This window comes from Erythrolamprus reginae, chromosome 6 (assembly GCF_031021105.1).
Source record: "Erythrolamprus reginae isolate rEryReg1 chromosome 6, rEryReg1.hap1, whole genome shotgun sequence".
Taxonomy (NCBI): domain Eukaryota; kingdom Metazoa; phylum Chordata; class Lepidosauria; order Squamata; family Dipsadidae; genus Erythrolamprus; species Erythrolamprus reginae.
Window position 1 is genome coordinate 35,656,558 of NC_091955.1, and position 23,753 is coordinate 35,680,310.

The 23,753-nt window shown below is 44.3% G+C and overlaps 1 protein-coding gene across 1 annotated transcript in view; it reads left to right on the top strand.

The window, feature by feature from the left end:
• Positions 1 to 23,753, top strand: part of DOCK4 (dedicator of cytokinesis 4) — an 826,344-nt gene that overhangs the window by 302,279 nt on the left and 500,312 nt on the right. The window lies entirely within an intron of this gene.

The window sequence follows — 23,753 nt, forward strand, 5'->3', positions numbered from 1 at the left end:
AGATAAAAATATATAGTTTTGTCAAGAAACATGTGGTACAACACTTAATGATTGTCATAGGGGTCAAATAAGCAATGAAGAAACAATAAATATTAATAAAAATCTTAGGATACAAGCAACAAGTTACAGTCATACAGTCCTGGGTGGGAGGAAATGGTGATAGGAATGATGAGAAAAAACTAGTAGAAATAGAAATGCAGACTTAGTAAAAAGTTTTACAGTGTTGAGGGAATTATTTCTTTAGTAGAGTGGTGGCATTCGGGGAAAAACTGTTCTTGTATCTCATTGTCTTGGTGTGCAGTGCTCTGTAGCGACATTTTGAGGGTAGGAGTTGAAACAGTTGATGTGCAGGATGCAAGGGGTCAGTAAATATTTTCACCGCTCTCTTTTTGACTCGTGCAGTATACAGGTCCTCAATGGAAGGCAGATTGGTAGCAATTGTTTTTTCTGCAGTTCTGATTATCCTCTGAAGTCTGTGTTGGTCTTGTTGGGTATAAAATCTGATTTAAAACCCCAGACAATTAAAACCATTCAACTAGAATCCAATCACAATCATACTCTCATACTGTCACCTGGAGCAAGAATGGCAATGCTCAACGGTCCCAGGCCTGCCAGTAAAGATATGTTTTTAGAGCCTTATGAAAGGCCAGGAGGGTGGGTATGGTGCGAATCTCTGGGGGAAGTTTATTCCAAAGGGCAGGAGCTGCCACATAGAAGGCCCTTCCCCTAGGCCCCATCAGGCAACATTGCTTGGCTGATGGGACCTGGAGAAAGCTGACCCTGTGGGCTCTAACCATCCGCTGGGAAGCATGAGGTAGGAGATGGTCCCGTAAATAATCTGTTCCTAAGCCATGTAGGGCTTTAGAGGTAATAACCAACACTTTAAATTGCATTTGGAGACAAATTGGTAGCCAATGCAGCTCACAGATGGTAATATATGGGTATACCTCAGTAGGCCCATAAAAGCTTGCGTGGCTGCATTTTGGACTAGCTGCAGTCTCTGAACATTTTTTGAACGTAGCGTCATGTAGAAGGCAGTGCAGTAATTGAGTCGCAAGATGATGAGGGCATGAGTGATTGTGGGAAGAGAGACTCCCTGTTCAAATAGGCCCGCAACTGGTGCACCAGGCGAACCTGTGCAAATGTCCCCCTTGCCACAGTTGAGAACTGTTGTTCTAGGCTCAGCTGTGGATCAAGGAGGACTCCCAAGTTGTAGAACCTCTCTGAGGGGAACAAAAATTCCCCTTTATCTGACACATCTAGAAGCAGGTTGAAGAAGCTGATTTAATCAGATTACTAATATTGTTTATATACAAAAATAAAAATGCTAATTCATAACAAATGAAGTTACCATTGCCTGTATCTGGAGTAGAGTCAATTGTATTTTCCTGTACAAGATTAATTTTTCTCAAACCTCTCATCCCATTGATTCACCCTGAAATTTTTGTGAGTGAGAGATTGCAATTGTGGAAAGATAGATACAGTACAGTGGTACCTCTACTTACAAACTTAATTCATTCCATAACCAGGTTTGTAAGTAGAAAAGTTTGTAAGAAGAAGCAATCTTTCCCATAGGAATCAATGTAAAAGCGAATAATGCATGCAAACCATTAGGAAAATCCAAAACATTAAGACTTAAAAATAAAAGAGGCGGGTGGACGAAGTGGAGGCGAACAGAGTGGGGACAGACGCGAGCCGGGAAAGCAGCAGGAGAGAGGGGATTTCCGGCTGTGGAGCAAGGCGTGACCTCCAAGCAGCACCGTTGACGGCAAAAGAAGAAGAAGAGCCAGCCTCCGTACGAGCATGCAACCACACAGCCCAAGGCGGCAGAGGAGAAAAAAAAGCAGGCGACCCCGCAGTCAGGCTGCTTCCCATGTCTGCAAAGCGGAAGAGCACCCCTTGGCTTCTTTCTGCAGCAGGAGGAGGAGGTGGAGGCAGGCACGGAGGGCTCCAGCTTCCCAAAGCGAGGAAGAAGGAAGAGGAGTTGGTCCCCAATCCTCGTGCCCGCCGGCTGGGCTACTGCTCCTCCCCCCGGAGCTCCCAAAACACGGTCGGAGAAGGCTTGTTTCTCTCTCTCACTCGCTCTCCTGCCCGCTACAAAGACACCATGGGGAAAAATCCTTGTAGCCGGCAGGAGAGCGAGCGAGAGAGACAAGCTTTTTGTCTTTGTAGCCAGCAGGGGAGCAAGTGAGCGAGTGAGAGAGAAGAGCCTTCTCCAGCTGAGCCTCAGGAGAACAAGGATACCTCTGCCGGCTGGGAACCTGGTCTTGTCCAGCACCCAACCCTCCTGGCGGCCACTTCTCCCTGCGGTGTCTGTGTCCTCCCGAGGCACAGCCGGAGAAGGCTCATCTCTCTCGCTCGCTCACTTGCTCTCCTGCCGGCTACAAGGACAGGGAGGCGTGGCATCAGGACTTTCTCCCCGCGTTGCCCAAATCCTCCCATGGGGAGAAACTCCTCACACCAGGCCTCCCTGTCCTTGTAGCCAGCAGGAGAGAGACGAGCCTTCTCTGGCTGCGTCTCAGTAGGACAAGGACACCTCCACCGGCTGGGAAGCTTGTTTTGTCCAGCACCCAGCCTTCCTGGCGGTCAGGTCTCCCTGCAGTGTTCATGTCCTCCCGAGGAAGAGGAGTTGGTCCCGAATCCTCTCATGCGCTGCAGCAGGGCAGCTCTGCCTGGTCAAGTTACTGCTCCTCCCCACGGAGCTCTCAATATGTGCAGCTGGAGAAGGCTCGTTTCTTTCTCTCACTTGCTCACTTGCTCACTTGCTCTCCTGCCGTCTACAGAGACAGGGAGGCGCGGCGTCAGGACTTTCTCCCCATGGTGTCCTTGTAGCGGGCAGGAGAGCAAGCAAGCGAGAGAAACAAGCTTTCTCCAGTCACGCAAAGGAAGAGGAGTTGGTTCCGAATCCTCATGCATGCTGTAGCAGGGCAGCTCTATCCGGCCAGGCTCCTGCTGTTTCTTCCACGCCAGCACTTGGATCAACTGTGGGGAAGGCTGTTTTCATTGCGAGAGGACGGTCCCATGGGAAGGTTGCTGTTTCTTCCCCGCCAGCGCTTGGATCAATTGCAGGGAAAATGTAAGAAGTAGAGCAGAGAGGAGGGTAGGGGAAGTGCTGGCATGGAAGAAACAGTGACCCTTCCATGGGACCGTCCTCTCACAATGAAAACAGCCTTCCCCACAGTTGATCCAAGCGCTGGCGTGGAAGAGACAGTGACCTTTCCACAGGACCGTTCTCTTGCAATGAAAACAGCCTTCACGCCATCCCTTCCACCCCACTTTTTCCTCGTTCAATCAGTTAAGAAGCAAATGGGGGCTGTTTCTTCCCGACCAGCACTTGGATCAACTGCAGGGAAGGCTGTTTTCATTGCGAGAGGACGGTCCCATGGAAGGGTCGCTGTTTCTTCCATGCCAGCACTTCCCCTACCCTCCTCTCGGCTCTACTCTGTACATTTTCCCCACAGTTGGCATGGAAGAAACGCATTTCCAGGACACCCAACTCGCATTTCTTCCTCCACACGCACCCATTCCTTACATTTCCAGGACACCCAACTCGCATTTCTTCCTCTATACGCACCCATTCCTTACGTTTCCAGGACACCCAACTCGCAGTTATAGTTTATTAGATTTGTATGCTGCCCCGCTCCGAAGACTTTTACCTCCCCACCCTTTCCTTACGTTTCCAGGCATCCCACTGTCATTTCTTCCTCCACCCGCCCCCTTTTGTTACGTTTCCAGGACACTCCACTCGCATTTCTTACTCTATCCACCCTTTCCTTATGTTTCCAGGCATACCATGGTCATTTCTTCCTCCACATACACCCTTTCCCTGCCTCTCCAAGCACTCCGCTAGCCTTGCTTTATCCACCAACCACCCTGGGGCGCCTGTGGAGAGCTCCTTGGACATGCCATTTTCTAGCAAATGGGAGGGGGGGGGAGGGGGGAGACCCCGCACAGGAAAGCCTGGCTCCAGTTCCTTTTTGATCATCAGAGCTTGCAAACTTAAAAACACTTGTTTTGGCCGCTGCTCGCAGCAGCAACAGCCGGGAGAGAAGCAAGGGTTTGTAAGATGAAAATGGTTCATGAGAAGAGGAAAAAAAATCCTGAATGCCCGGTTTGTATCTCGAAAAGTTTGCATATATAGGTGTGCATATAAGTAGTGGTACCGCTGTACTTAATTTGGCCACAAAATAGATTGGTTCTGTTTGATAGGTGACAGTATAAAGAACAAAATCATATTCACATAGATAAGTATTTCCCAAACTTTTGACATATGTCTATCTATAATTTTTGTAATGCTTAGTACCCCTCATCAAAAAAAATGGATGTATTTTAATAACAATCAAAATATTTTTCTTTTTTCTTTTTTTGGTACATACACAAAATAATAATAAATGAAAAATAAAATTATTCATAATAAAATATAAATAAAAGTTATATTATAAATAATATTTATTTGGATCAATGAGAAAGATGAAATTGTTTGTGCTGAGGTGACAGATTGTCATAATTTGGTTCCCTGGTTCTTAATTTTAATCTGAGATGCGATTCCATGTCCAATAGTCTGAAAAAGCATTTTCACATTTCAGAACTCTTCCCATACCCCTGGGGGTACGCATACCACACTTTGGGAAACACTGACATAGATAATTGTATTGATAATAGAATAGGATAGAAAAGGAAGTGCAAATAGAAGATACTGCTTAAGTTATAGTGATGGCAAGGGAAAAAATATTTCCACACATTTGGAAATTAGTAAATATTAATATTTTCTACTGATCTATCATAGTCTATTGCAAGGATTTGCAACCTTAAACACCTGAGCCTTTTGGACCCATTTCCCACAGAAAAGAAAACACTGAGAGCCACAAAACCTGGCTGGGTGTAGCCAACTTGACATCACTCACTCCCACCCAGTCACATGACCCCCTAGACCAGTGATGTTGAACCTATGGCACGAGTGCCACAGGTGGCGCGTGGAGCCATATCTGCTGTCGGATTTCAGAGGGCCCCCACCTTTGCAAGGTGCTCAGCCTGTTGGGACTGAGCCAGGGTCTTCCGGAGTAGATGGGTATTAAAGTACAGACCAAGCATGTTCGAATGAACTAAACTTTTATTAGAAAAAGTAGAAAAATAAATTGTGTCTCGAGAGACATAAAAATGGACACCTACATTGCTAAAGAAAGTAGATCGTAATAATGGATGCTCGGAAGCTAGAGAGCTTCTTCTTCCTGCGAGGAGGAGGATGTGAGCAAATGGTTACATCATAGAGGAGGAGCTACATTAATAAACAGAGTTAACTATCTAACTACTGGATGTTTCTTAATGTCTTTGGAGGCTGTCAATCCACAGCATGACACCCCTTCTTTGTCAGTCATCAGAGACATAAGGGATATCAGGACATCAAGACATCAATTCACTTAAGGCACATTTTGGTGGAAAGGTATTCATGTTGATCAGCTGGCAACGGCTTATTCAGCAAGTCAGCGATCTGCTCAGCAGTAGGCACGTGCTGAAGTTTCACGAATCCGTCTCTCACAAGCTCTCTGGTATTTCTATACCGGATGTCAATGTGCCGTGAACGAGCTCCAACAAATTCAGCTTCAGCAATATATGTGACTGAAATATTATCCTCCATAATAATAATTGGTTTCTTTGGGGTTTGCCAAATACTATCAATGAGAGGAAAAAGAGAAGTTAACGCATTACAGCAATCAGAAACACATGCATATTCAGACTCAGTTGAAGAGCAAGAAACAAACTTCTGCTGCCTAACTTTCCAAAAGAAAGGACAACCATTTAAAAACAGTATATAACCAGAAGTACTTTTTCGTGTTTCTGTGTCACTTGCCCAGTTAGCATCTGCATAACAAATCACTTCAGGGTACTCAACATGTTTCAGCTCAAGGTACAACTTCTTGTCCTTAGTGAGCTTCATGTATCTCAACAGTCTCTTTATGCAAGACCAGTGAAACGTGGTTGCGTTGCCAACGTATCTGGACAGTAGATTCACACTCAGTGAGATGTCAGGTCTTGTCCAACTGCTGATGTAGAGTAGTGATCCAATCACTGACCGGTACAGCGTTTTGTTCTGGAAATCAGGATACTCTTCTCGGGTTAACCTGTAAAAATCAGTCTGCATAGGAGAACGACAAGTATGCGCCTCAGACATGTTACAATTTTGCAAAAGCTGGTCAACCTTACTTTCTTGTGAAAGAGAGAACCCCTTCTCAGTTTTCTCAAACTGTACACCTAGATAATCATTAATATGCCCTAGGCTTTTTAAGGTGAAATGTTTCTCAAGACCCTTAGCAAAAGTTTTACTGGTGCTTTCATTTGGACCTATCTAAACAATATCATCTACATAAACAAGAACAATTTCATAAGTCTTACCTTGCCCTTTTGTAAACACGCATTCATCAGGGACGGACTTAATAAAGCCCATTGAATTTAGCTTTTGGGTTAAGAGTTTGTACCACATAAGGGCACTTTGTTTGAGGCCGTATAAAGACTTGCTCAGAGACCAGACTTCACATTCTCGGTCCTGGAACCCGGGAGCACCCTTGACGTAGATCTCTTCATTCAGATCAGCGTTCAAATAGGCAGTCTCTACATCGAACTGAAAAACCTCTAAGTTCAAAGCAGTAGCAGTGATTAGGGCAATCTTGACACTCTCATTTTTGACCGTGGGTGAAAATGTGTCAGTGTAGTCATCTGGATAAACTTGAGAGAATCCTTGAGCTACAAGTCTAGCTTTATACAGCTTTCCTTCATTAGGTTTTTGTTTGACTTTATACACCCAGCGCGTGCCAATGACTTTCTTCTTGTTGGGAGGCTCCACCTGTTGGAACACCTTAAGTTTCTTTAAACAGTCCAGTTCGCGTTCCATAGCCTCGTACCATTTTTCTTGTTCAGATTCAGGTAAAAGTTTGATCTGGTGAAAATGATCAGGTGGAAGTGTAAGATTATTACAAATGAAAAGAAAGGGAGATTCAGATACTTGCTGTGTATATCTCTTTGGAGGGGTTCCTTTTGTGGTTCTCTTTGAACGTCTTGCAACCTCGGTCCATCCTTCATCATCATCTCCGCCTTCAAGTTCATCGTCAGGGATTTCCTCTGCGACTGTCGAAGGCTGTTCATCGTCTGGAACATCAGGAATATCTGGCACAGTTCCCTGGGCATCAGGTATCGCCACACCTTCCTTAGGAAAATAAACTGAAGTATCATTACTATGTATACTGGACCAATTTGTGTCTTCCTCAAATTTGGCTGAATTAGAAATATAGACTCTGTGATGAGAGTCAGCAAATTTGTGGTACTGGGAGACTTCATCAAAGCCGATGAATCTCATTCTTTCTGACACAGGACCTCCTTTCCTTCTTTGTTCAAGTGGAATGTTAACAGTGGCATAACAACCAAAAATGTAGATGTTTTGAACATCGGGCTTCTTGGCATGAAGCAAGTAATAAGGAGTGTCTTGTATGACGCTACTCCATGTTCTGTTAACAATGTAATTAGCATACCTTACTGCTTCGCCCCAGTATGAAAAGTCCAAATCTGCATCCTCAAGGAGACAACGAAACATCGTCTGCAGAATCCCGTTACGGCGTTCACAAATACCATTGTGAGGAGGAGTCGCGGGTGCTGAGGTCTGCTGGCGGATTCCATTCCTGGCCATCCATCCTTGGAACTGTTGCGACATGAATTCGTCTCCACAGTCACTTTGAATTCTCTTGATCCAGACGTCGTGTTGGGTGAGTATCTCTGCAGCAAAGTCTTTAAAGACCTCAAACGCCTCTGATTTTTGTTTTAAAAAAAAACATAGCCAAATCGTGAGTAACTGTCAACTACAGTTAAGAAATACTTACGTTTACCAACAGTAGGCTGAAATGGACCGACAACGTCGGTATGGACCAATTCAAAAATGCGTGAAGACAATCGAAGAGCAACCTTAGGTATGGGTGAATTTTTGGACTTGGCTGAGTTACAAATTTTGCAGTCTAAGTAAACTTGGCAAGTCCCATCAATTTTAAAACCATCAACATATTCAGACATCTTTGCTAAGACGGGGTAAGAAGCATGCCCCAAGCGACGATGCCATCTGTGAACACACCTGGAATGAAAAGATTTGTTTGTTAATACATGTTTGACATTTGTAACAGTATTAGGAACCTCAGGGATTTCATTGGCTTTAGAAGCCTCTGAACTAGTAGTTGCACCAGGTTTTCTCTCTGGACCTGTGCTTTCGCCCATTGGAACGCTTATACTTACACCACCTTTGCTCGGAGGTTTAGGTTTTAAATAAAAAACACCTCTGATGGGAATGGCAGTAGCGAGAATTTTGCCATCCTTGATGATTTGAGTCTCTATACGTTCATGGGTTACTACAGTCCCTAATTCTTCTCTCAGGCAATACACACTAAGAATGTTGTTCTTGGCAGTTGGAACGTAGAAAACATCTGAGATATGGCAGTCCAGTTCTTTGACGTAGACTTTTCCTTTTCCTTCCACTTTGGAGTGTTGCTCCGCAAATCCAAACAGTTCCTTGACATCTGTCTTGTGTAGCTCAGTGAAGGATTCCTTCCGGTATGCGATGCACCGCTGCTCCGCTGTCTAGGGTCTATAACTGACGTATGTCGTAGAGTGGACTCTTCTCAGGAACAGTGTTGAGGAAGATGGTACTAACGTAAGTAGCTTTCTCATCTTTGGAGTCTTTGGGAGTTGTCTTTGCAACCCCAGAACTCTTTCCTCGGGATCCTTTCTTCTGTGCCCCCTTTGGTTGAGTTGGATATGGTGGAGGATCAGATTCGCCAGAGTGGACACTTTGCAAATCAGCAGACTTACGAGTGTCATCCTTCTTAGGTTGTTTCTGGCGTGGGTACTTTGGTGTACTGGTTTTCTGTTGACCGCTTTTTGCCAAGTTAGGTTTAAATGCTGCTGACATAGGCCTAAGGCTAGTGTGCAGCAATTTTGCTTCTTCAGTTAGCATGTTACAGAGTCTTTGTGTGGTCTTTTGGGCCAATGGAAGTATATTAAACTTGTAAATGACTTCCCTCCATTCGGGACCAAGGGAAGTTATGATAGCAGCATTGACTTGATTATTGTCATAGCGATATCCTCTCTCCTCCAAATCTTTGTGCATTGTTAGCATCTTGGATAAGTGTGGAGCAAGTTCATTCCCAGTTGGAAGTTTAGTATTGTTGAACTTGGATATCAGGATGTAGTTACCTTCATCTGATATTGGCCTAGATACATTAGATTTAGAATCATAATGGATCACTTCATGCATAGTAGCTTCAGGAAAAACTTTTTCTTTCTGAGCATACCAGCCACTAGCGGCCACTGTTGCGTAAGTTGCTGCGGTGGGTAAATTGACCCCCCCGTGGCTTCCAAATTCAAAAGGCAAATGTTCCGGGGTTTTTTCTGTGGGCAGTTCTGCCCCCCTTTCTTCCTTTGGAAAGGCCTCTATATGAGATAACGCGGCAGGATAGAAGTGTGTGATCACTGAACCATGGCCCTTTTGCGCATGTGTGTCTTCGGCTTGGTAAGACAAAGACATTCCTGCCTTATCAGTAGGTTGGAATTTTTCATGCGTGGTCTCTGCTAGAGACAAAGACTCCATTTTTTCAGTTATCATCTTTAATTGGAGTTTCTTCAAAGCCCTTAATTCAGTTCTCGCATCAGCAGCTTTCTCTAAGTAACTAAAGTAAATTTCTCGCTGCGCATTATTCTTAATAGTAGGTAAATTATCGAAGTGAATACAGAATGACTCTAGACCGTGAATTTCCTTCTCAAGTTTATCAATGATTCCCTCAATTTTCTCCAGATTCAGGGCTGTCCCTTTTATTTTAGCTGAAGTGAGAGAAACCAGATCATCAGAATGCTTTGTTTTGGCAGAAGCCTTTGAAGGCAAAGCTGATGACTGAAAGCTTTGAGATTGAAAGGGTGTCAGAGTTTCCTCTTCTGCCTCTTCGTCACTGGGCTGATTTGAAGTACTGTCTGTGGGAACCCCAGATTTAACTTCTTCCTCCCAAATCCCAATTCCATCATCAATCAGATAAGAGTGACTTACGATTTGTTGAGATTCGCCAGCTTCAGAGGGTTCCGACTCAGGTTGCAAAGACATGATTAATTTCCTTTTATCGTCCGAGGCACGGATAATTTCTTTGAGCTCAGCAAGCTGCTGGCCGCAGATTGAATCGATGTAGCTTTGCGTGAGGGGATTTCTCTTTCTTTTGGCTGGCATCAGGAAAAGACAGCCAGTGTGCTTACTGAATGTAAGCAGGGTCTGTTTGTTTAATAGTGAACCATCCTCTTGCTTACCATGTCGGATTTCAGAGGGCCCCCACCTTTGCAAGGTGCTCAGCCTGTTGGGACTGAGCTAGGGTCTTCCGGAGTAGATGGGTATTAAAGTACAGACCAAGCATGTTCGAATGAACTAAACTTTTATTAGAAAAGGTAGAAAAATAAATTGTGTCTCGAGAGACATAAAAATGGACACCTACATTGCTAAAGAAAGTAGATCGTAATAATGGATGCTCGGAAGCTAGAGAGCTTCTTCTTCCTGCGAGGAGGAGGATGTGAGCAAATGGTTACATCATAGAGGAGGAGCTACATTAATAAACAGAGTTAACTATCTAACTACTGGATGTTTCTTAATGTCTTTGGAGGCTGTCAATCCACAGCATGACACCCCTTCTTTGTCAATCATCAGAGACATAAGGGATATCAGGACATCAAGACATCAATTCACTTAAGGCACATTTTGGTGGAAAGGTATTCATGTTGATCAGCTGGCAACGGCTTATTCAGCAAGTCAGCGATCTGCTCAGCAGTAGGCACGTGCTGAAGTTTCACGAATCCGTCTCTCACAAGCTCTCTGGTATTTCTATACCGGATGTCAATGTGCCGTGAACGAGCTCCAACAAATTCAGCTTCAGCAATATATGTGACTGAAATATTATCCTCCATAATAATAATTGGTTTCTTTGGGGTTTGCCAAATACTATCAATGAGAGGAAAAAGAGAAGTTAACGCATTACAGCAATCAGAAACACATGCATATTCAGACTCAGTTGAAGAGCAAGAAACAAACTTCTGCTGCCTAACTTTCCAAAAGAAAGGACAACCATTTAAAAACAGTATATAACCAGAAGTACTTTTTATCATTGTTGTTAGCCGCCCCGAGTCTGCGGAGAGGGGCGGCATACAAATCCAATAAATTATTATTATTATTAGCTCAGCTCCAACGTGCATGTGTGTGCCGGACAGCTGATTTTTGGCTCACGGAGGCTCTGGGAGGGTGTTTTGGGCTTACAGAGGGCCTCCAGGGGGATGGGGGATGGCATTTTTACCTTCCCCTGGCTCCAGGGAAGCCTTTGGAGCCTGGGGAAGGTGAAACGCAAGCTTACTGGGCCCACCAGAAATTGGGAAACAGACCATTTTTGGGCTCCAGAGAGCCTGGGGAGGGGAGAGAAGCTCTTTTTGTCCTCCTCAGGCACTGAATTATGGGTGTGGGCACTCGAGCATGCGTGATAGCATGCGCCCACACTCTTTTGGCACCCGAGGAAAAAAACATTCGCCATCACTGCCGTAGACATACCTACTCAGCCGGTCATTATGGCAGAGAACCCTTGTTAAAAAAACCACAGGGAGCCATAAAACCCTTTTGATCTCCCCCCCTTTCGTTCCCTCCCTCCACCCACTCTCCGTATCTCTCTCTGTTTCTCTCCCTCCTACATCTCCCCCGTCTATCTCTCTCTCTCTGTGTCTCCCCACTCTGTATCTTTGTCTGTGTGTTTCTCTCTCCCCCTCTCTGTATATCTCTCTCTGTGCCTTTCTTTCTCCCCCATCTCCCCTTTCTCCCCCATCTCCCCATCTCTGTATCTCTATCTGAGTGTGTGTGTGTGTCCCCTCTGTCTGTATCTCTCTCTCTCTGTATCTCTCTTCCACTCCCCATAACACCTCTGATATGAGGTGTTGTGTAGGCCATGGGTTGGGCACAGGACAGTTAACAGTTCACAGTGGGGCTGATGTGGTCCCCTCCTCTTCCTGGAGCCCATTACAACTTACAGCTCTGAGCCCGCACTGGCAGGAGGGCTGCCTTGACTGCAAATCTGGTATGAAGGAAAGTATAGGAACATTTCACTCCAGAACTAAGACTCTGGCCATCACCTTGCCATGTGTCATTCCTCCCTTTTTTCGATTTAATTAAAGAACTAAAACTCAAAGATAGCTGGATAGAAATCCAAAACTTAAAAAATTTACTTTCTATTCAGATAGACATCAATCTTGGTCAAGACTAGATATGGTTTGGACAACAACAGAACTTAATACAAAAATACAGTCGGTTGAGATAGAACCTAATCTTATTTCAGATCATAATGCTCTTAAAATAATATGGAAAGGAACAAAACAATGCCATAGATGGACACTTCAAAAATCAATTCTCCACTGCAGCTGGAAGGAGAGTCCAACATGGGTAGTTTACCAATCCTATTGGTAGAGACTGAGTTAAATATTTACATATTAATTGAGTACCGCCCCCTTGTATCCCCCATGAGCTCAGTTTTAAAAACTCAGTCTAAGGGTAGAGACTTACTGAGTTTGAGCTTAGGAATTAGAATTAGATTTTAAAAAATGGAAAATAATCAATAAAATGTTTATAACCTGTTTAATCTTCTGCTGTGTCTTTCAGATTCAGGAAGGAAGAAGTGGAGCAGATGGAAAGGGGTCCCTGCCCTCCGAGGGCAGCACCCCCAACAAACCTCCTCAGGGGTTTTGTATTCCTCCCGAGGGAACACCCCGCAGAGGAGCATCCAGCCTGGGGTCCCTGGCCTCCGAGGCCACACTAAGGCTGCAGGCCGAAGGTGGGGGGGCCCGCCCCCCCCACTGGGAGGCTTGAAATCGCTCCCAGGAACCGGCAAGGCTCGCCGGAGGAGTGATCAGCTGTTCGGCGGCAAGAAAAAAAGCCGCCGCCGAAAAAGCCGCCGCCGATAACGCCGCCGCCACTGCGAGAGCGCTGCCGCCGGAACCACCGGGCAATTGAGGGCAGCAGTGGCGAGAGCCAGGGCGACCCCCCTGGCGTAGACCACCACCAGCGGCAGGACAGGACGCGGCAAGCCCCAAGAAAGACCGCGAACGGCACGGGCGCCGCCATCTTGGTGGAGGTCGTGGGCAGGCGCAATAGCGCGCATAGGCGGCATTCTGGCGGCAAGAGCACACGAAGGGGCGGTTAGACCCCGGTGCGCAGGCGCAAGAGGCTGAGAAGCCGGGGCGCCATTTTGGTTCAAGCTGCGAGGGCGTGGAGCCAAAAGTTTCTGTTTTCCAGGCAGTAACCGTGAGTAAACATGGAAGAACAGACCGGGACTGACAAGAGCAGCTCCCCCGCTGTTAAGGATAAGGGCAAGGGGAAGGCAAAGGACAAGACTAAAGCCTCCCACTCCTCCAGCTCCTCACTGAAGGAAGCGGAGAAACGGATTAAGGCCCTTGAACAGAAACTGGAAGCGGCCCTGCAGCCCTCCCCCTCAGGATTGCCCCTTACACAGCGGCAGCAGGTGACCCCTGATCAGATGACCACCCAATCTCCCTTGGGGACTACAGGGATCATGGCAACAGGGGACTGGTCACCTGATAGACAATTTCTGCCTATATCTCAGGCCATGCCATCTCCTGGCGCTTCCTGGCCCAGACCAGGGTCTGCAGGTCAATCGGTCAGAAGCCTACAAGGGCCTTCAGCTACATTTACCCCCACAGCAGCAGGCTTAAGGGGTCCATCTGGCTCCTGGCAACAGATGGCACCTGACTTACAAGAAATCATTGCCAACGTTTATTCACAAGGCATTGCAACAGGGGTGCAACAAAGCACTAGGCCTCCGCAACAGGCACCAGAAAGAAATCCTTGGTCAGTACCGCCCCCTTCGGGTGTGGGGTCGCTCATGGATGAACCACAGTTTGAGGAGAGTGACAGAGAATATGACTGGTCAGAGGATGAGACAGCACCAGAGCAACCACCAGCGGTAGGCCTGTTCAAACCGGCACTTTTCAGAACCTTGCTCTGTAAGGCCAAGCAGGTGATGAACCTAGCAGGCGAGCCTAAGGTGACTGAACCCGCTAACACGGCAAAAACCTCAGAGGCTCTCCTCAAGGAGCCCCAGCCCGAAACTGACCACTTTCCGGCTTCTCACATATTTGTAGAGGGAGTCAAGCGACCTTGGCAACACCCAGCGGCTGTGCAGGGACCCTCGAACATAGAGCGGAAGTTTTACACCTTCGATGAGGAGGTTAAGAAACTCCTGGAATTCCCGCCAATTGACCAACCGGTAGTGACACTTGTCTCCAGTGCGTTGGTACCCTCGGAAACTGGCGACAGTCTGAAGCCAGAAGATAGCAAGGCGGAGGTACTGCTGAGGAAAGCTCATCAGGTGTCCAGCTGGGGGTTCAGAGTAGCTGCCGCGGCATCATTCATCAACAGGGCATCCATTATGTGGTTGCAGGAAATGCAATCCCGGCTCGGGCCAGAAGACGGGCGCCTCCGTCAGGACCTGAGCAAATTGCGAGCGGCAGCGGAATTCTCGGCAGATGCCACCCTCCATGCAGCGAAGTTCTCAGCTAGAAGCATGGCAACCACTATGTCGTCACGTCGCCTTCTCTGGCCTCAAGCCCGTTCCATGGAGCCATGCTGTTCGGGGAGAGCTTGGAGAAAGTCCTCATAGAGGACAGAGACAAAAAGAAAGTGCTCCCCAGGGCTAATAGAAGACAAGACCGTAGGTCCGCCCCATACGCAAGGCGTCAGAATCCTCGCTGGGAAGCCACCTCAAGAACGGGTCAGGCCCAAAGATCCTTTGCTCCGGACCAATACAGTCAATACAACCAATCGGCCTTTCGATCCGATCGGGGATCATTCCAGGACAGGCCCCGAGGCTACCATCAATCGAGGCAGCCATTTCGGGGAGGTAACCAGAGAGGTTTTCGTCGCTCCAAGTGACTCGGCCGGGGTGCCAATAGGAGGGAAGCTTCAACACTTCAGTCCCTTCTGGCAGCTCACGTCATCCGACAAATGGGCCTTGGCCACGGTTTCACAAGGGCTCCGGTTTGTCCAACCTCCACCATCCCGCTTCCTTCATTGCCCCGTAATACGGGACTCACAAAAGAGGCTACAACTCCGCGAGGAGATCAATCATTTATTGGACATTCACGCAATAGAGCCGGTACCCTGGCAGGAAGAGGGCAAAGGGTTCTACTCAGTGATCTTTATAGTGCCCAAGGCCTCAGGGGGATGCCGGCTCATACTGAACCTAAAACATCTGAATGTTTTCATAAGGTACAGGAGATTTCGAATGCATTCCTTACAGACAATTATAGCTTCCATACGATCCCACGATCTATTAACATCCATAGATCTCAAGGAAGCGTACCTCCATGTGCCCATACATCCAAGCCATCGGCGGTTTCTCCGCTTCTGCTCCGAGGGGAGACATTTTCAGTACAGGGCCATGCCTTTCAGCCTGTCTTCAGCCCCTCAAACCTTCACCAAACTGTTGGACATTTTGACCGCAGACCTACGTCAGAAATCAGTCCGGTTGATGGCCTACTTGGACGACATAATCGTTTTGTCCAGGTCCCCATCGGGAGCCAGAACCGACTTGGACAGGACTGTGCAAACACTGGAATCTCATGGTTTTACAATCAATATGGAGAAAAGTCACCTGTCTCCCACTACCGGATTGCTACATCTGGGATCAGTCATAGATACCTTATCAAGCACGGTATCTCTTTCCCCAGAGAGACAACGCACCATACGACAACTGATCTCCAGCATTCAGCACAGCAGGAGAGTTCCACTGGCGTTGTTATCCAAAATCCTGGGGACCTTGGTATCAGCCATGGGCATCGTCCCTTGGGCCAGACACCATATCCGAGATGTCACTGCGGCAGGAAGGTCCGTGTCCCACGGGCAGTCAGGGAGTCCTTGCGATGGTGGACATCACAGGCCTTAAGCAAGGGTTCTCCCTTTCGACTTCGAGACCCAGTAACCCTTACGACCGACGCCAGCCTCTTGGGCTGGGGCGCACACATTGGACACCACATGGCTCAGGGCCTCTGGTCAGACAAAGACTTGGAGCCAGTCAACATAAATTTCCTCGAGTTGAGGGCAGTGTTCTTGGCCCTCCAAACGTTTACCCCACTGGTGCGGGACAGACACGTACGGGTCCTGACAGACAATGTTGCAACCAGGGCCCATCTCAACCACCAGGGGGGCACGAGGTCACAACGCCTCATGGAGGAAGCCAACCACCTCTTCAATTGGGCCGAGATTCACTTGGCATCCTTGACGGCCGAACATATTGCCGGCGTCAGCAATACTCAGGCGGACTGGTTGAGCAGAACCATTCTAGATCCGTCAGAGTGGAGATTGGACCCCGCCATCTTCCAGCGGATGACTCAAAGATTCGGAGCTCCTTCAGTGGACCTGTTTGCAAGCTGGCGGAATGCTCAACTTCCCAGGTTCTACACACGTTTTCCGGATGCGGAAGGGACCAACGCCCTTCTTTCCCCTTGGCCACCCGGTCTGCTCTATGCATTTCCTCCCACCAGTCTCATTCCCAGGGTGGTGGAGAAGATCCTGGAGGAGAGACCGGAAGTGCTGTTGGTGGCACCCCACTGGCCTCAACGTCCATGGTTCTCCGACCTAGTGACGCTATCGGTGTCACCTCCGTGGAGGATTCCGGACCGGATCATCGCCCTCAGTCAAGGGAATCTGCAACATCCGGATCCCCAGTGGCTACATCTAACTGTGTGGCACTTGAGAGGAGCAGACTGAAGCAACAAAAGTTACCAGAGAAGGTCATTGATACAATACAGGCAGCACGACGTCCATCGACCTCGAGGATTTACCAGGCGACTTGGCGAGCCTTCTGTAATTTTTGTGAACAGCGTCGTGTGAATCCGAATGAGGCATCGGTGATTACAGTGCTGGAATTTCTCCAAACAGGGATAGAGCGGGGTTTAGCCCCTAACACCCTAAAGAGACAGGTGGCAGCCCTTGCTACTATGATACAAGTTCCAGAGGCACGCTCATTGGCCCTTCACCAGTGGGTGAGGGATTTCCTACGAGGAGCTACAAATAAACACAGCCCGCCAGTACGAAGGTTTCCGTCATGGGACCTTACACTAGTACTCAGGGCATTGACTAAACCACCGTTTGAGCCTTTGAGGTCCATCTCTCTGCGATTGCTATCCATTAAAACAGCATTCCTGGTAGCAATCACTTCGGCACGCAGAGTGTCAGAAATAGCGGCCTTATCAGTTCGGCCGGACCTCTGTATTTTTTATCCGGACAGAGTGGTGCTAAGATTAGACCCCACCTTTATACCCAAGGTGAATTCGAGTTTTCATAGGAAGCAGGAATTGATACTTCCTGATTTTTGTACTCATGGGAACCATCCATCTGAATTGAGATGGCACAAGATAGACGTCCGACGGGCTCTGAAAATCTACATCAGACGAACGGAAACGTTCAGGAAATCTGAACAATTGTTCATTTCATTCTCGCCACATAAGATGGGACTTGGACTGTCTTCTAAATCTGTTAGCTGATGGCTCAAAGACTGTATCATGGAAGCTTACAAGGCTAGGGACCAGGCCCCACCATTGGGACTGACGGGTCACTCGACACGGAGTGCGGCCGCCTCAGCCGCCTGGTCTACGCAAGCATCCATAGAGGATATCTGCAAAGCCGCGACCTGGGCGGCTCCTTCAACCTTTGTTAAACATTATAAGTTGGACTCATTTGCCTCAGCGGACGCAGCGTTTGGAAGGCGTGTTTTGCAACAAGTTTGTTCTTCCATGACGTCCCTGACAAGACCTTCTCCCTCTCATGGGCCTTAATCTTTGGCATATCCCATGTTGGACTCTCCTTCCAGCTGCAGTGGAGAAGGACCGTTGTACCTACCTGAACGGTCTTCTCGCTGCACTGGAAGGAGAGTCCAAACCCACCCGGCATTGTTACAATTCAGGGACGCCGGAGTTGGGGGCTCTTGTTTCATTTGATCGTTGACAATAAAAATTGGTTATCCTCTTACATTGTCTTCGTTTTTAAAACTGAGCTCATGGGGGATACAAGGGGGCGGTACTCAATTAATATGTAAATATTTAACTCAGTCTCTACCAATAGGATTGGTAAACTACCCATGTTGGACTCTCCTTCCAGTGCAGCGAGAAGACCGTTCAGGTAGGTACAATGGTCCTTCTAAATCAGGAAAATTTTAAACAGAAACTCCAATTGGAAATGAATTTCTTTTTTCAAGAAAACACTAAAGAACACACAAGTGTTCAAAATTTATGGGATACAGCCAAAGCAGTAACTAGGGGAATTGCTATTTCATACATGGCCAAAGAATATAAATTTAAAAAGCGGAAAATGGAAACGTTAGAAGAAGACTACAAATTACTAGAAGAAAATCTACAAAAATATCCTCAAAAGAAAGAAATAAAACAAAAAATGTTATTGATAAAACACCAGTTAAATCTAATAGACAAAGAAAAACTAGCACAACAAATTAAAAGTAGCAATAAATATAATTTTGAAAATGCAAATAAACCCAGCAAATGGCTAGCCAATAAACTTAAAAAACAAAGAGAAAAGAAACTTATTAACTGTCTCAAAACAAAAAACGGGGAACCATGCCATGACTTGGAAATGAAAAAACAGATTGCTAGGGATTTCTATAGCAATCTCTATGACAACCATGAAAATACAGCTAACAACTCACAAGACCAAAAAATACAAGAAATTCTAGAACAGGCCAATCTCCCCAAAATACCAAAAGAAACGAAAGATTCACTAAATAAGGAAATTACTAATATAGAATTAAAAGAAGCAATCAAAAGACAAAAAACTAATAAAGCCCCGGGCCCAGATGGCATCCCAGCTGAATTCTACAAAGATCTTCCTATAGAAATGGAAAAGGCCCTGTTAGAAACTTTGAATGAGGCCTTAGAAAAAGGTATAATTCCAACATCCTGGACCGAAGCAAATCTAGCATTATTAGCAAAAAAGGACACAGACCCTACAGAAATAGCCAAGTATCGACCTATCTCTCTACTAAATGCAGATTACAAAATTTTCAGTTCTATCTTAGCTAATAGAATTAAAGGCTTTTTAAACCAATTTATACATCCGGATCAAAATGGCTTCCTTCCAGGGAGACAGTTAAAGAATAACATCAGAATAATATTAGACACCCTTGAATACTACGAAACCCACAGTGAAAAACAAGTGGCATTAATATTCTTAGACGCCCAGAAGGCTTTCGATAATGTGTCCTGGAATTTTATATTTAAACAACTTGAATATATGGAATTTGGCTGCAAATTCATAAATGCAATAAAAGCCATATACACCTATCAATCCGCCTACATTATTCTCAACGGAGATACAACAACAAAATTTCCATACATAAAGGCACAAGACAAGATTGCCCACTGTCCCCCTTACTTTTCATCCTAACATTAGAAGTCTTAACTAGAATAATCAGAAAAAAGGAAGTTATAAAAGGTCTAAAGAGTAAAAACGAAATTTATAAATTACAAGCATTTGCGGACGACCTAGTATTTATTCTAGAGGACCCCTTAGAATCAGAACCTAAATTACTTGATATTTTAGAAGAATATGGCACAGTCACAGGGCTTAAAATTAATAAAACAAAAACTCAAATCTTAACCAAAAACATGAGAGATACGCAGAAAGCCATTTTAATGTCCAAACTAGATATCCAAACAGTAAAAAAAATTAAATATCTTGGTATCAATTTGACGAATAAAGTTTCTAGTCTAAAAGAAAATAACTACGATAAACTAATAGATAAAATACAAGGCAATTTGGTGAAATGGAAGAAACTACAGCTCTCGTTATTAAGGAGAATAGCGGCTATTAAACTTAACATCTTGCCTAAAATATTATTTCTATTCCAAACAATTCCAATCCACCTGAAACAAGATTTTTTTATAAAGTTGAACAAAATTACTAGTAATTTCATTTGGCAGAATAAGCGTCTGAGAATTCGCTTAAAATACTTACAAGATAGAAAAGAAGAAGGAGGCCTGACACTCCCAATTTGGAAAGATTATTACATCGCCGCATCCCTAACATGGATAAGAGAATGGATAAGCTTATCTAATACTAGGCTATTAAGTTTAGAAGGACATGACCTTCATTTAGGATGGCATTATTAACTCTGGGATGAAAAACCTAAGACGCACAAATATTTTATTAACCATCTGATTAGGAAATCCCTAATACATACCTGGAAAAAAGTTAGGATAAAACTCTACAAAGGAATCCCACTATGGTACGCTCCGTTAGAAGCATATGTGCACCCTAATTTTCATTAAAAAGACAATATAATAAGGTATAAAGACATAATAAACTCTAATGGTGAAATCAGATCAAGAACAGAATTAGAAAATCTGGTCAAAAAACGGAATGGTGGGAATACCTACAGATACAATCTAAATTTAACAAGGATAAAAATAAACCAGGAATAGTTAAAAATGCTCCTTTAGATAAATTATGTACAGGATCCCAGGAACAATTAATTAAAATTTTTTATTGCTATCTAAACTATAATGAATTGGATAATACTAATATAAAAATAAATGTTAAACAATGGAATCTGGATCTTAAAACAGAGATCAAAGAAGATGAATGGCAATTACTATGGAGCAGAAATTATAAATTAACCATAGCTACATCCTACAAAGAAAATTTAGTTAAAATGTTTTACAGGTGGCACATTACCCCAATAAAATTAACAAAACTAAATAGCAAACTATCACCATATTGCTGGAAATGTCATCAAGAACTAGGTACTTATTTCCACCTATGGTGGCAATGCATAAAAGCACAGAATTATTGGAATATAATTGGACTCTGGATTGATGAAATACTAAGTTTGAAAATAGAAAAAACTCCGGAATGCTTCCTTCTGGGCATTCTTAGACAAAACTTGCCTAAAATCCAAATATACTTAATCATCCATCTAACTACAGCAGCCAGATTAACATTTGCGCAGTGGTGGAAAAACGAAGACATACTTCCTAAAGACGCAATAATTTAAAAAATTAAATATTGTGCAGAGATGACTAAACTAACCATGCTAGTCAGAAATGAAACGGTGTCCTCATTTAATAATTGTTGGGATCCCTTCTACAGATGGCTAGAAAAAAAGAGAGAATATTACGTTGTAATATTGAAATGAGTGATACAAATTTGACCAGATACAAATCCGGTATATAGTTCTCTTGTATTCCTATAATAGCAATAAGAGATCTCAGATATATAAAGATAGAATATTTACTTCTATTTTCAAAATCTCTATACTTTGATTAACTCAACGCTTGCATTTACCTATCTGTATGACCAATCTGAACCAAGGTAACGAGCTAACAAATTAGAAATTAGTTCTCGTTTTCAACACAGCTCCATCGTACACTCGTCCACCCCTTTATCTTCTTTCTCTCTTTTCTTTCCTTTGTCCTCCTATCTTTCCCTTCCTCCTCTCTCACTCTTTCCCTACTTACTCTTCTACCCCCTCTCTATAAGTTTTTATGTTTATAAACTGTTATATATTATACTATACTAAGATTTAACTGTTATCTGTTTTGATTATTCTTTTTATGTTTTGTACATTTGTAAATAAATAATTTTTTTTTAAAAAGAAGGTTGTTTTGCTAAACTAGGGAAAAAAAAGACTGCCTTGAGCATATATGTGGCGCGAAGGCAAATACAGAGTCACTTTGCTCCTGCACTAAGGCTCTGGTGATCCTCCTCCCCCTCCTCCTCCTGGCATGACCCCCTGGCCAGTTATGGCAGTGCTGGGAGGATGTGACCAAGAGGTAGAGGAGGAGAGAAGTCTCTGCCATGGTTTGCACTCATTTCTCAGCCAGCCCAGATTTCCAAAAAGTTATCAGAAAAGGAGTTCCTCACTCTCTTGGAAAGCCCAGCAAGCTCTCCTTGGGTGCTTCGCTACTGTTATGTATGTAAAACACCCCTATTTGCATACCGGCCATGGATTGGTTAAGACGTGGCCAGGAAATTCAAGTGGTTGTCAAGACGCGCCTCCGAATGAAAAAACTTTAAAAGGGACTGCAAGCCATGTCGTTTTTGCTTTTTGTATCAAACCATTTGTTGTATTTTCCTGACTTGAAGTTCGTTCCAGCTGATCTCAATAAAAGGAGTTAAGGTTACAACATAGTCCTCTATTATTTCTGAACAAAACACTGGCAACGAAAGTGTTAGAACCAACACGCGAGACTTCCGGGGCGGCACTGTGCTGAAGCCTGACTGCAAAGTGAACCGCTGCTTCCAGGCATGGTTTTTTCCGATTTTGGTTCCACTAACAATGCATTGCTGACCTTGTAGAGGGGTGCAACGGAGAGGGGTTCAGCCACACATGGTGGCTGGAAGTGCAAGCCCCCACGAATGTGGGTTTATTAACTCCGGACTAATCGGAAAAGAGGCGAGCAGATCAAGCTTGCCCAGAGACATGGCGGCCCATTAAACACCAGGAAGAAGGAGAGGTAAACAGCGAGAGGGCGGTGATCCAGACAGCAAACTTTTTGGAGTCTTCTTGTACCCTTAGAAAAGAACTAATTTAAAGGACAGAGAAGCTCCAATTGTGAAAAAGCGGCGACTTAAAGTGAGAGAGCAGTCTGCAAATCTATGCAGACAAAGAAGGAAGAATTTTAATTATTCAGATTACAATAAATAAAAAAATAACCTTAATCATAATTTATGCACCAAAATTAGAACATAATTTTTTTTCAAAAAATTATATGAACAAATCATAAAATTAGAAAAAAAACATCTGTATCGTAGGAGATTTTAATTCGATATTGGATATTAAAAAAGGGACAGGGAAATTAAACAATAGAAAAAGATTACCAATAGAATTTTTAGACATGGCAAATGAATATAAACTAAAAGATATTTGGAGAGAGAGAGGTCCGGAACAAAAAAGAGTATACATACTTTTCCACATATAAATCGTGGTCCAGATTAGACATGACATGGACAGATATTGAGTTAGGAAAGGATATTATAAATGTGGAAATTGAACCTAATATATGGGCTGACCATAACCCTGTAACAATAACAATTAAAGGAGAGCCAAAAAAAGAAAAATAGATGGACAATGAACTCTAAAATAATACAAAAAACAGAATATAAACAATGGATTGAAAAAGAATTAGACTTTTTTCTATCAATTAGCTGGAATAATGATACCACTATCCAGAATATTTGGGATAGAACAAAAGCATATATAAGAGGATTTGTTAAGAAAAACAAAAATAAATACAAAGAAATGAACAATCTCCAAAGTAGAATAGAGGAATTAGAAATTAAAATGCAAAATGACCCTAATGATTTGAAAAACAAGGAAGAAAAGGACCTACTTACATATAAAATGAAGTTGGTAGTACAAGAAGAAATATCCATAAAAATAAAAGCTTCAAAACAAAATTACTTTGAGCATCCCAATAAGCCTGGTAGATGGCTTCCATATAAACTAAAGAAAAAGAAATGAAAGAAAATGGATACAGCAACTCGAAGATAAATTAGGAAATAGAAAATTTGAAATGGAAGAGAAAAGGCAAATAATTATGGAGTACTTCCAGGAACTGTATAAAAAAGGTACAATTGAAAATTGTGATATACAGGCTTATTTAGACCAAGCAAACATACCAGAAATATC